The 14,725-nt window shown below is 38.9% G+C and overlaps 1 pseudogene; it reads right to left on the bottom strand.

Moving 5' to 3' along the window:
• Positions 1–7,486: 7,486 nt before the first annotated feature.
• Positions 7,487–9,234, bottom strand: LOC102919618 (PAT complex subunit CCDC47 pseudogene; annotated as a pseudogene).
• Between the last annotated feature and the right edge of the window lie 5,491 nt (positions 9,235–14,725).

The raw sequence follows: 14,725 nt of genomic DNA, 5'->3' as shown, positions 1-14,725 counted from the left end.
ACAATTCAGTGTAAGAATGCAATGTGACAAGGTTCTCATGCCTGAAAATGGAAAAGAAATCAGTTGTTTGTTCTGTTGGGTTAAGAGAATAAATTAGATCACCAGAACTTTAATTTAGCCAGGAAGATAGGTCTTTTGTAAATAAAAGAAATGCCATAGTTTATCAGTTATCTATGAGTGACTAAAAAGTGAGACGAGTGCTGGATGAATACACACAGAATCTTGGCTATAGGTGGAAAGGAGGCCTGAGGAAGTTTCAAACAAGCTACTTAAACTTCCAGTGACTCAAACTATCCAAACTTGGAATGCCAAGCATATAATCATCATCAAAAGCATTTTCTAAGTGCCCAACTGTGCATGGTGCTGAGAAGTTGAAAAAGAAAGAAAGAGAACTTCTATAATATTCTAAGAGAGATAAAAATCTTGATTGGGGTTAGTATATTTGGAAAGTTAATACATCAATAAAAATATTTTATCTGTATTACATCAGTAGTCAATTATTTTCAATTCTGAAATAGACTAATATTTAAATTAAAATAAGATATATTATATATCCTTAGATTATCTCTCTATGAAAATTTTGACAAGCAGCTATTTGGTGAGACTATCAGTGGTGTAGAAGAAAAAGAAAAACTGATTGTGCAGAGGTTCTTCATACCAAGAGCTATGAACATTTCAAGTTTTCTGCTCTGTTTAATTCCCCAAATGAGTTTATGAGGGGGAAGCATTTTAGTGGCTCATCAGTCAAGGAAGCACACTACAGTATGAGTGCCTAACAAACCAGAGCCAGGTGGTAGAAATCAGCCTCAAAGCAGGTGCTGACTCCATAGTCTGAGCTCTAGCTAAGACCCATCTTCTTTCCTCCAGAAAAGCAGATGCACGGAGACCAAGGACAGTGCCATGAGTGACATGAATCATGCTCATTCCTAAGCGGCCTGACCAGCCTACCCTGAAGAAGGGTAGCAAGGCTACTGGCCAATGCTGCTTTAATCACAGTTTAGCTACTATGTCACTTATGCCAAAAGAAGAGAAGGAATACCTGTTGTGCCCCACACCAGACTGAGCAGGGGAAGTCTGGTCACAGTCTGGCAGAAGTAGCTCTGTGGTAGAGCACTTACCTAGCATTTGTGAGTCCCGGGTTTTAATCTTTAGAACCACAAACAAAGCCAAAGCGACTGAAAGCAAATTATACTCAAGTTTTCAACGGTCCCTGCAATTGAACTTGTTTGACTGGTCTTTCTCCAGGAAAGGAAAAACAAAACTCTTTTGAGAGATTGAGAAAGTTGAATAAAGGTTGACAACATGAGGAAAGACCAGTGAGAACTGTACCCTGTCTTAACCTCTCTTTCTCTCCTTCCCTGAGTGTGCTCCACTTGGCCAAAGTGTATGTGCTTCAGACATAGGGATAACTGTTCCATAGAGGAAATCCTTAGGTTTATGCTGGCTCTACCAGCCCCAGCTGGATGGTTTGGAGCAATCTACTTTAACATTCTGCAACTCACTTTACCTAAGCATATTCTTCAGAGAGAAAATAACTTTGTTGGATTGTTGGAAGAGATAAATAAAATATGATCTGTTAAACACTTTGTATTATCCTACCTCACTTAAGTACTCTGTAAATGTTTGTTTCTTTCCTCCTTTTAGGTTCCTTTAAACCTTTTATTTCTAAAGAGTGGGAGATTTGGGTGTACACTATTATTTTGCCAGCACTTCAGAGGTAATGTGTCAACTAAGCTATTCTAGGTAAGTATAAATACGGTGAGAGACACAGTCAGTTGAGGAAGAGAGTGGGTGCAGGAAGAGTGCTCTGCATGTGTGAGAATAGTCTACAGAAGGTCAGGAGAGATGTGAACTGGTAAGAGACCTTGGGATACACTTTGTGTCCTTACCCAAGACATGATCACAAAGGATGGGGACTAGATAAGAACAAAGGAGAAAAATATTCCAGAATGAAAACAAATGATAGGAAAGTGAAGAAAAGGAAAGGACCACATTCTCTTGGAGATATCTGTGGAGAATTTTCAACAATGGATGTGAAATTGTCTTCATTTTCACTGATTTCAAGTTGTAGGTAAGCATTTCTTTTAGCCATGAAAAGCATGTAATAAGTTGTATGATTACAGCAATCTTCAACTGGCCAACAACAAATTATAGATATTTCTGCAGCATACTTCAGTTAATAATAGAAGATGTTATTAATATTCATTATGATCCTCAAATTGTGGTAGTTGCTAGACTTGTAATCTTTTAATTAACTTTTAATTAATGAGCTTGTTAAGAAGCATATATTGGTTTATATTAATCATATTTTTGTAAATGTGTCAATATAGTTATATTTTTTGCCAATACTAAGTGTGTTTTATTTACTGATAAAACATTATTTCAAGAGGAGATCCTCCAGGCTACATTAGACTTCAGAAGATCTAGAGCAAAATAAAGGTTAAGAACACTGGAGAAGGATGTAAGATAATTGTTTTAAATGACAGAGTTCAGATGTGCTAAGATGGTATTCAGGCATTGCTACTAGAAAGATAAAATAAAAACATAAACTTCCAGATAGGGGAGGAACTATCTTTTGAGAAGTACCAAAGAATGCATCTCCTGTATATGTTGGCAAAGAGTAGGCAGAGACAGCTCTTCCTGTTAGCCTGAAAAGATTGGATAGTACATAGATACATACTCATTTTGTATAAGAAGTTCAAGGGGACTGAACAGTAAATGATGAGTTCATATTTCTCAGTGCAGAAGACAGATTTGTAATAAGTCTTTTTCTGTCCTGCCAGTCAGCTCCTAAATAATGACATGGACACTACTTATTAATTGTGAAAGCTCAGCCTTAGCTTAGTCTTGCTTTTTAACTAGCTCTTATAACTTAACCCATTTCTATTAACTTACGTTGAGTCACACACCACCCAACCTGCTTCATCCATGTTTACTGGCATCTCCCATGTTTCTTGATTCATCTCCTACTTTCTTTCTCTCTGTCTGGAAGTCCTGCCTATACCACCTGCCTAGCTATTCTCTTCTTTATTAACCACTCATTCATCTCTTTATTAACCAACTCATAGCAATATATCTTCACAGAGTGTACAAGTATCCCACAACATTTCTCCCTTTTTGTCTAAATAAAAAGGAAGGTTTCAACTCTAACACAGTAAAACTGTATACAATAAAAACAATTATCAAATAAGAATTACATTTACGGTCGGGCGGTGGTGGCACATGCCTTTAATCCCAGCACTCGGGAGGCAGAGCCAGGCGGATCTCTGTGAGTTCAAGGCCAGCCTGGGCTACAGAGTGAGATCCAGGAAAGGCGCAAAGCTACACAGAGAAACCCTGTCTCGAAAGAAAAAAAAAAGAATTACATTTACAATGTCTAGTCTATTTGTATTTGGAAAATTTGGAGAAAGTACTATATTATCTATCCTATTTTATTGAGTCCAAAGTTTTATCCCCAAACCATTTTCTTTCAAAATTTGTATTATCATAATAAAAATATCTTTTTACCTTAAAGTATCTTCTTAGATAAACATCTTAAGCTTTGATGTTTCTCAACCTTATAAACTTTACACCTCTTTTGTGAGTTTCTTTTCTGAATTTGGTAACAAGGAAAACTGCAACTATAATAGTCTCATCTTCAACTCCATAAGTGGCCTGAAAAGGACATAATATTAGTAAACAGGAAGTACAAAGCAAGTAACTTCCAAAATTAACAAATAAAGAGATATCTGTCTGCCTGTATAGTCACTCCAAGGTTCCTCTGCAACATTGGGTCAACCATCTTCAGCCTGGAGGCCTAGTATATCTGACAAACTTTTCTGTGAAGCAGGAATTTTGAAGCTCTATCCTACCTTGTCTTGGAAAAGTTTGGCAGTTGCCTTCTTTTGTGTCCTGCTTGTCCACTTTGGACAGCATATTGTCAGCCATTGAGGCAAGGGCAGTTTCTTTGCCCAATGGCTAACTTTACCACAAGTGAAAGAAAACTCCATAGGGAGGCTTGTCGAAGTCCATCATGCTTTTTTGAAGTAAATTGGTACTGCCAGGAGCAAATGTGTCTTACTGTCATAAAAAGCCTTGTTATTAAAATAATTTAAGTTCATAATCTGTAGGTCTCTGAAGTGTTTGACAAACACCTATTAATTTAAAATATGTCTCTGTTTTACCTTGAAAATATACCTAACATGACTATAAGTTTGATTGTTATAGATGACTAAATACTACTCACCTGCATTTCTTTATTATCCTGAATAGCTTTCAAAGACTAAAACTTTACATTATATTTCTTATTTTATTTATTTATTTAGTTTTTGTTTGAGACAGGGTTTCTCTGTGTAGCTTTGCGCCTTTCCTGGATCTCACTCTGTAGCCCAGGCTGGCCTCGAACTCACAGAGATCCGCCTGGCTCTGCCTCCCGAGTGCTGGGATCAAAGGCGTGTACCACCACCACCCGGCTACATTATATTTCTAAATGAGCTGCATAGGTACAATACCTTAAATATGATTAGAAACATATATACAGTATAGCAAGAACAACCTTAAGTTTGTATCAATGTAAAAAAATCCATCCAATTTAAAATATAAACTGCTTCCTGTTTTCTGGGCGCAACTGCATTTTTAGGGGACCTAAGAAAATTGGGATAATGGTCAAGCCCTGGGAGAGCTAACTGTGTTAATTTTTGTTTAGTCTCTGTGTGGCGGGAAAGTACAGAGCTTATCTGAAGTCTTGACTGCATAGTCTGTGAGGCTGGACCATCTCAGCTAGCAACTTTGAAGTTATTCTGGAGGCAGAATTCTGAGGAAACTGTAACAGAGGCATTTTGAGAGGGTGGATCACCTGGGCTACTTGTTTTCTTTGGTGTCCAGTCCTTTTTTTTTCTAAAAACACACAAACTTCTAAAGGTAACGTGTTTGTGTTAACACAAGTATGAATATGTGATGTGCACAAGTCAGCTAAAGATAATTTTTTGTTTTATGTTTGAGCATGTAAAAAGGTACCTGTCATTTTTATAAGTCCATTTGGACTATATAATCAAACTGTCATGAGGACTCTGTAGCCAACAAGATTTATTATGTGTTATCCAGTCTCTGACCTGTTCCTATGCTGAGGGATCAGCATATATGTCACCTGTCCTGAAATATTTCTGAGCTTTCTCCCTCATGTATATAGCCAAGATCCTCAGGAGGCCTCTCCCAGTCAAATCTGATCTTTATCAATTTTGAAGGAATTAATAGCTTTTCATTTACTGAGGAAATAAAAGCATAACATCTCTCCCAAAGCAACACATTTTCTGACTTCCATTCTGAAGTTAGGACATTCTTAAAATATATAGGTTGGTTTAATTTAGCAGTTTCCATAATCTAATGTCTCTCAGCAGATATTTTTTGTTCAATAGTATTTTAAAAATTCAAAATTAATAAATCATCATATTAAGTCCAAACTCCCTCTGTTATTTATACTATATTTCACATCCTTACATGGTTTTTATTTTTTTATATTTATCTTCAAAGACTTTATTATTTTTGAACTGTTTTTCTCTGACTGTCTATACCCATTTTCTTTTCTTTATTTAGCACTTAAGCACCTTTTTAAGCATATTGTACCTTTTTAAAGGTTCTTTCTGCCTGGACTTGGGTTTCTGTGAGTCTGCAACTTTCTCTGACCATATGAGCCAAATCTGAAACTGCTAGATTACTGCTGCCCAGCTCTACTTCGCATATGGTGCACTGGCAGCTGGCTCCACCTCCCTAGGGTCCACAGGTAGCAGCAGGAACCACATGTAAATCTAACCATACCAGGCATGCCTCACTGTCCAGCTCTGGGAAGCTATTGTGGCCACAATGCAGGCAGGCATTTCAGTAGTGTGCAGGCTGCTAAAGTACCAGGCTGTATTAAAGGGGCAGCATGTCTGTATGTTGCAAGTATCTGGCCTGCTTGAGAGACTGAGGTCAACTGGAAGCTGCATTTGACTCCATGTTTGGATTTTTTTTCTTTAGACTTTTCAGACCCTGTGTGGACTTATTTTCCAGACATTGGACACCATTTGTAATGAGTTTTTTTTTTGTCCTGCCAGCTAGCTTCCAAATAATGACATGGAGACTACTTATTAATTATAAACCTTGACCTTAGCTTAGGTTTGTTTGTAACTAGCTCTTGTAACTTAACCCATTTCTGTTAACTTACATTTTGTTATGTACCATCTATCCTGATTCTCCCATGCTTTCTGGAATCTTCCAAGTGCATCAATTCATCTCCTACTTCTTATCTCTCTATCCAGAAGTCCTGCCTGTACTGCCTGCCTAGCTATTGGACACTCAGCTCTTTATTAACTCATCACAGCAATATATCCTTACACAATGTAAAAATACTCCACAACACAGATATAATGAAGTTTGGGGTGGATTAAGAAGAGGGAAGAAGATCATTCAACAAACATTTAGAAAAGTCATTGAAAACCCTGGATGGAGTGTTCATGAGTAAGGTCAGTTGCCATAAGTAACATGGAATATGAAGGACAGCTCTATGATGCTCCCACCCCATGATTAGTTCAACACACTATCAGCTCTTGTTCACATGTTTTCTACTGTTCTCTCGCACTGAGTCCTCCCCAGCTTTCTCCACACCTGTACCAATTCCATTTCTAGTGCCCACATTCATAGCCCTAAATGATTGTTCTTTGCCAACCCATGAGTAACATTTAATTCAGATTTTCACTATGGACTTCCTGGTCCCTTATGCGTCAGGTAGGATGTGTCACTTCCAGTTACCTGTAGAAATCCAACTGCCTGAAAACAAAATCTGTTTAATTTTATGGGTTAAAATGGTAGTAGTTTTGTAGGGAGAAATATCAGTGACATGGCAGACAGAGCTGTGTCATCTCTCTCCACTTATTCTTCTGTTTTCTGACTCCTCCCCAGTGATTATATGACCCTATTACTACCCCTCATGTGTCCTGAAGAAGGATGGGGCAGAAAGGTCAATGAACTCGAGGCTTTCAATAATGACATCCTCATTCTTTAGAGAAATAAGGGCGGGGGGGGGGGGCAGAAATGACCCAGCTAAGGATTCAAGAATGTGCTTCATCTTCTTGGTTTTGTCCTCTGGTCTAGTTTGAATGCTACTTTTGACCCTCTCCTTCTAATTGAGTTGTCAGTATAGACATACAGACATTCAGTTGCCATAAGTCATGATGTCTTTAAGAGGTGATTAAGAAAGTTTTAATACCATTATCTCAGGAATGGGCTTATTATGGAACCATGTTTATTCCAACTTTTTTTTTTTTTTTTTTTTTTTTTTTTTTTTTTTTTTTTTTTTTTTTTTTTTTTACAACAAGCAATGTTTATTGTGCAATTCCAATAGGAACTCTGAGGGTCTTGGTTTAGAGTCAGTCTCCACAGTTACTCCAATTGCCCAGTTTAAACAAAAAGCAACAACCCATCTAGAAATTTCATGATTGTTCTTCAAACACCAAAGCACTGATGATTCACGTTATAATTTAAAAATATTTTAAACTACACGTACTTTATATACCATTCTTTCATAAAATAATCAAACTAATTTGATTATGAGGGAGGAAATAAGTGAAAGAGCCCTTTCAATGTATCTACAGCCTCTGTAGAACTCTAAACCAAGAGGGGAGGGTGGACTAAGGACTTCTCAGTCACAGGAATATGTGAACTTTAGGGGGAAATGGACTCGTGCTTTTCCCGTTTCCGGTGGGCGCAGAGCTTACAGGTGGATGGGCGGAGCCCTCAAGGTGACTTTACATGGCTTTCACTTTGATTTGTTTCATTTTCATTTGCTTCTTCTCCAGCTTCTTTTGTTCTCTCCTCAAAGCAGCTTCCTCCAGCCTGCGCTGCTTCTCGGGGTCTTCCTCATTCATGATCCGCTCCTTCTCGGCTCTCTTCTCCTCACGCCGAGACTGCGCAGCCTCCTGCCTCTGCACGTGTGTCAGCTTCAGGAAGTTCTCTTCCACGCGTGCGCGGTTCTTATCTGCTTTCTGTTTACCCTATCGGTTGAGTCGGAACTTTTTGGCTTTGTCAATAGAATAAATCACCATGTTCATCAGGGGGAGCAAAGCCTCCATGTCCTTTGGGTACGTGTTACCCGAGCCAGGCACATTAAATGTAAACAGTAGTGTCTTCTTGGTGTCAGGCAGCTTTAAGGGCTGGCCCTCCTCTTGCATAATCTTTGGACCAGAGAACTGGTCTGAAAAATGGACAGATTCAATCTTGTCAGCATAGTGTGTAAGAAAGTGAACCATCTTTGTATCCATCATTCCTTCTGTGACTTCTCCCATTTCTGACAGAATGGCCAACGAGTCTGGCAGTCCACATTTTGCTCCAGACTTAGGTTTATCACTACAAAACTCACTCAGATCCTGCATCTCTTTCTACAGTCGCACCAAAGCTTTGCGAGTGCCAACAGCAAACACAAATGTATCCATGTCCTCATCATTCATAGTTACTTTTATTTGCACTTGATCACTCACTGGCCTCATCATCCGGGCCAGGACATTAAGTAAGTCTTGTCTTTTAAGGAACCTCAGCTGGATGAGCATGCCTTCACAGCACACTCGACCAGAACACCACAGATTATAGATGTGTTCATTCTCCTGATTCAACTTTCCTGTGCTTGTGGCTTCTTTGTTAGTCCCATCATCCCCCACTAAGGTAAAATTGCTCTCCAAAAGCTCCCCATAAGAGTTAAACCAGGCCTGAGCAAGTCGGCTGTTTTTATTCTTCCCAATGATGTAGTTCATGATATAGGCAAGCAAACCAGTCACCCTCAGGATCTCTAGATAATAACTCTCCCAGCTGTTCTGGAGGTGTGCAGGGACATCAACAATTGTTATTGGGTCTTTGTTTTTACTAGAAGAGGTATCTGGTTTGTCTTCATAACCCTCAAATTCTTCATCATCATATGGCTCACTTTCAGTATCTCCCTCCTGGGTATCCGCATCTTCAAAATCTCCTTCTTGGTTTTCATCCTGCCCTTCCAACTCCACAGTGGTCTCATCTTCATCATCTTCAGTGCTTATCACTCGCTGAGGAGATTCCGTAACAGAATCTTCCATGACATCCTCAAACTCAGCGAAGTCATTATCATCATACTCTACTATGTCTTCCTCATCCTCGAAATCATCAAACTTGGCTTCAGAGTCACGCCCCAACACCAAAAGGACCACACAGAAAGTGTAGAAGGCTTTCATTGCGTCTTAAAAAGTACACTGCACCTGCGGCGCAGGGGCTTCTGAGGCCACCACCTCCACCCAGCCTGCCTGTGTCTGGCCTCCACCTTCAGGTCGCAAAGATTTTTGCGGACCGCGATGTCACTGGGACACAGCCCAGAACAGGTAGCCTTATTCCAACTTTACTCTGTTTTCTATGTGTTAATTTACCTATCTACCCTGTTGTGCCACAGGAAGACTCCTCCATAAATGCTAACTCCATGTTCTATAACTTTCAAGCTTTCAGAACTTTAGAAAATAACCTTATTTTATTTATGAATTACTTAGCTTGAGATATTCTGTTATAGTAGCACAGTATAGATAAAGACATCATTCTTTAAAATGTCCAGTTCTGAACAAGACCTTCACTTGATTCATTCTGTTTGCACTAGAGGATATATCTTTCTGTTTTCTTCAACCTTTCAGTACCTTAGATATATATGATACTGGCACTGCTAATTTACATGGCATGCCTTTGTGTGTCTGTCCTGGACACTTGAAAAATGGAAATTGAAACATCTTCTGACAAATTTGATCTGTAGACTTTCCTAGTAGACTTGAATACAGATTTTCAATGTTATCAGTTTGTTTCACTGAAAAATATGATGAAATCCTATGAATGGATAACCAATTTATGTAAAAATATATCATGGCTTATCACTTATTGCCTTACTAACAAATTGAAACCAAATTGTAATTCATTTTAGTAATTCATTTTAGAGGGGGAAAAAGAAAAATAGTAAAGTAACATGTCAGCATATATTAGTTTTCTGTTACTGTGATGAAATACTTGAGATAATCAACTTATAAGAAGAAAGCACTTACTATGTCTCAGTCTACTGTTGCTTTTTCTACTGTTTTGGGCTTGTATTTTTGACATTGTATCTGTGATATATGATGGAGTAGGCTGTTCATATTTATGAAGACTCAGAAGCAGTCAGGAGAAATATAGAGGGGCTTAGGTCTTACTGTCTTTTTTTTTTTTTTTGGTTTTTCGAGACAGGGTTTCTCTGTGTAGCTTTGCGCCTTTCCTGGAGCTCACTTGGTAGCCCAGGCTGGCCTCGAACTCACAGAGATCCGCCTGGCTCTGCCTCCCGAGTGCTGGGATTAAAGGCGTGCGCCACCACCTTACTGTCTTTTTAAGGGCATGTCCCAAGTGGTCTAATGTCCTGCCACTAACCCCACTACATTTTAAAAATTCCAAAACTTTTCTGGTACACAGGGGATGGCTTCATTATGTAATAATTCTTGTTACTCAAGCGTGAAGTCCTGAGTTTGCATCATCAGCACTCTATTAAAAAGCTGTTTGTGGCTGTATGGATGTCTGTAACTCAGTGTTGTAGATGTTGAAGACAGGAAGATATCTGGAAATTGTTGCTGAAATCTGCCAGTCCAGCAACAGATTCAGTGAGAGATTCTGTCTCAAAGGAATAATGTAGAGGGTGATAAAGTGGGACACATTTTTGTATATGTACTCAAGCAGGGGAACATATGTCTTCACACACACACACACACACACACACACACACACACACACACACACATGCATGCACACATGCTTTGAGACACATGCAAGTTCTTTAGTTTTAAAATTCCGGAGTATATCATTCAAAACCCTCAGAAAAGCTAACTGAGCAATAGCATGTAGTCTACTTGTATCTTGTTTCTACAGCACATTGGTCCCCCATTTTCAGGCACATAATCAGAGGCAGGCAGGGTAAACTCCCAGTTGCAAGCCAGATCTCATATTCCATTGTCTCTGAATCAATACAAATATCTGTCTACACACTGATTCCCATTTTGACATTACTCAATACACTACAAAAAACTATGTATAGCAAAGTAGAACAGCCCCAGGACTGGGGGAAGGTCAGAAGTCTTCTTTATCTTCTCTAGGTTTAGAAGTTTGCAGTTGGATATTCATAGAGAGGTTCTTGGATGATGACACAGGTTGTCATTAGCACTACTTCACTGATGGCCTTAGACTCTGAATGAACACAGGACAGAGTCCTTGCCAAATTCCTCTCTAGGGTTGTTGTGTTAGACAGTTCTCTGGGATAATTTAAGACTCTCAACATTTGTGAGCCAGTATGTTCAGTGTGAACACCCTGAGAAACTGCTTTCTGACTCCCAGGAGGCCCTGAAGACTATCACAGCTCTCTCATCTTCATGTCAAATAGTCACAGTCAGCACATATGATCAGCAAAGGGCTGTGGATAGCTGACTTCCTTCTGAAAACTCACTCAGGAACATGTAAATCCAGAATTACAAAAGAAAAGCAAAGAGGAGAGTGGGAGAACATTTCCATACTGCGTCAGTTGCTTTTCAGTGAATTAATTCTTTACTGACACATCCATTCTGAGACTTCTGGGGAAAAATCTCTGTCCACTAGAACTTTTTGCCCTTGACTTTACTGTGTAACACAGTAGACGGTATCCACAGGTGATCTCCTACACTTAAAAATGATTCAGATGACTGGGGAATGACTCTCTAACAAGATGATTTTATTAAATTTAAATTCAAATATCCATATATTTGGAGAATGTGAGTCTACTTTTAGATACTGTTTAACTTTTTTAATTTTAAGATTGTTTTAGATTGATAGTAGCAGCAAATTAAATAGAATGAAAATATGGATACATACAGTATTCTAGCGATTCCTGCACATTTGTGAATGCCATCTATTTATAGAATTAGATTAATTGTCTTCCAATAAAAAAATCAAATGCTGGATTTGCCTCCTCTCTTTTCTCACATACCTCTTTCCTTTTTCCTTCCCAAATCCGTTACAAGCTCTATATAAATCCCCAAGAGGAGTAGACTTAGAATAGCAGAGGTTACAGAGGGGACGGAGGCAACCAACAAGTGCCCGTGTTTAAATGATTTTGAATTCTGAATATATATTTAGACATACTGATGAAAGATTGTTAAAGGTAGGGGAATGTCTTGATGGGGGAATGTCTTTCTGTATGCTGTGAATATATGTTGCTCTGATTGGTTGATAAATAAAGCCATTTGGCCTCTGGCAAGGCAGCTTAGAGGCAGGTGAGAAATCCAAACACATAGACAGAAATAGAAAGGAGATGCAGTAGAGACACCAATGAGCCACCCAAGGAGGTAATGGGATGCAGGTAAAGCCATGGAACATGTGGTGATAGATAGATTAATAGTTATGGGCTAATTTAAGATAAAAGAGCTAGTGAGAAGCCTGCCATGGCCATAGTTTAAAAATAATATAAGCCTGTGTGCATTTATTTGGGACCAAGAGGCTGCAGGACCAGCAGGTGAGAGAGATTTGTCCTGACTATAGGCCAGGCTGGGACACAGGAAAACTTCTAGCTTCCAGGTGCTATCACCAGAGAGGATAGAAGTGAAAGTTAAATATCATTTGTCCAAAAATCTGACTGGAAGATTCTATACCTGGGATCTGACATTATCAGAGAAGAGAATAAAATGGATAGAAAATAAAGAATTGGTTCAAACTGCATCTAACAAGCACTTTCTCTTGGTAGACATCTCATCGATTTTTCTATTTCAGAACAAAGGCATTGGCAATTCAGAATTTATCTTTGGATGAAACCTAGAGGGCTTGCTTTCAGCCTCTATATATCAATTGGATAAACTTTATCAGAAAAATTAGGGATGCTGGTGAGAGGTGGGTATCCCAGAATAGAATCTTTACTGATCTAGCTTTAGAGGGCTTCAGAACACTTGTTCCCTCTGTTTGTCTAATCAGTCTGCTAGCCTGTCCACTTAGAAGCCCCAGGATAGCTTCCCTTAGCAAAGAATCAGAGAGAGAAAAGGTGGCAATTGACAGTTATGAACCACCTGAAGTGTGCCAATTTCCAATTTCAAAAGAACAAATAAAACAAAAACTATTCTAAGAATGACATGACCCAAGTAGACCACAAAGAATTGTCATACTATGCTAATTCCAAGTCTCCACAGAGAGTAACTCTTGATTCCTAGTCTGGGATACTGTTATGGTTTGAATAGGTATGGCCCTCATAGACTCTGGTGCTTGAATGTTTGGCCTTGTTTGAGTTGGTAAGGCCTTGATAGAGGAAGTGTGTCACTGTGGGGGTGTGTTTGAGATCTCATATATTCAAGCTATGACCAATGTGGGACACAGTTTGCTTCCTGTTGCCTGTGGATCAAGATGTAGAACTCTCAAGTCTTTCTCCAGCACCATGTCTACCTGTATGCTGCCATGTTTTGCCATGATGATAATGATTAATGAAACTAAGCCAGCCCCTGTGGTGGTATTGTGTTCCCCAAAATATTGTGTACCCTAATAAATTTATCTGGGGTCAGGGAACAGACAGCCACTAGATACAGAGGCTAGAAAATGGTGGCACTCACACCTTTAATCTTAGCATTCCAGAGACAGAAATCCCTCTGGATCTCTGTGAGTTCAAGGCCACATTGGAAACAGCCAGGAATGATGACTCGTGTCTTTAATCCCAGAAAGCGAGCCTTTAATCCCAGGGTGTGATGGCAGAAAGGAAAGATATATAAGGCGTGAAGACCAGGAACTAGAAGCATTTGGCTGCTTAAGCTTTTAGCTGGTTAACCTTCAGGCTTTCGAGCAGCGTTCAGCTGAGAGCCTTTGGGATGAGGACACAGAAGCTTCCAATCTGAAGAAACAAGACCAGCTGAGAAGTTGGCCAGGTGAGGTTAGCTGTGGCTTGTTCTGTCTCTCTGATCTTCCAGTGTTTACCCCAATAACTGGCCTCAGGTTTGATTTTATTAATAAAGACTCTTTAAGCCCCAATTAAATGCTTTCTTTTATAAGAATTGCCATGCTCATGGTATCTCTTCACATCAATAGAAACACCAAATAAGACAGAAACCTCACTTTTGAATGGCTTTGACCCATGGGAAGGATAAAGCTTGACTGCTGCATATCTTAGCTCCTCACAGAATACTAGCTACTGTAAATTTACTGTTATTTAGTTTTAGTTCCTAACCTACTGTCAAAACTCATAGAATGCTATTTCATAAATGCTGTTTAGTATATAAATAGTATTAATTTTGATGATATAAAAGTTTGTGATAGAACTGAGAGTTGGAGACACAGAGGTAAGGGTTTCATTATTCATATCCTATATATAGGCTGAATAGTTAAGCTCCAGTAAGTATGGGCAGAATAGTAAAGAACAGCATAAACCTGATATTTGGATTTACAAGTGGAATTAATCACTAAAAATATCATCTAGATGTATAACTTAAAAAGTAGAGAAAAATAATTAGGAAGGGCTATTACTGAATAAATTTGTAGATTGTCTCTTTGGAATCATAGGTAATTCCTAAGCAGAATTATTAGTAAGTATATTATCATCTGTGAAGATAATACAAGGGAAAATTTAAAAACTTTCAAGTCTATGTGTCTCAAGAATGAATCAGTGGAAACAAGGGTTCCTTAAAGTGGGTCTGGGGAATATTGCTGATTATTGTCAATTTCCGAGATATATTTCCAACTGTCAGAGAATATCTGA

This window comes from Peromyscus maniculatus, chromosome 17 (assembly GCF_049852395.1).
Source record: "Peromyscus maniculatus bairdii isolate BWxNUB_F1_BW_parent chromosome 17, HU_Pman_BW_mat_3.1, whole genome shotgun sequence".
In the NCBI taxonomy this organism is placed as follows: Eukaryota; Metazoa; Chordata; class Mammalia; order Rodentia; family Cricetidae; genus Peromyscus; species Peromyscus maniculatus.
The sequence above is the reverse complement of the archived record's forward strand: the minus strand, read 5'-3'. Positions and strand labels throughout refer to the sequence as shown.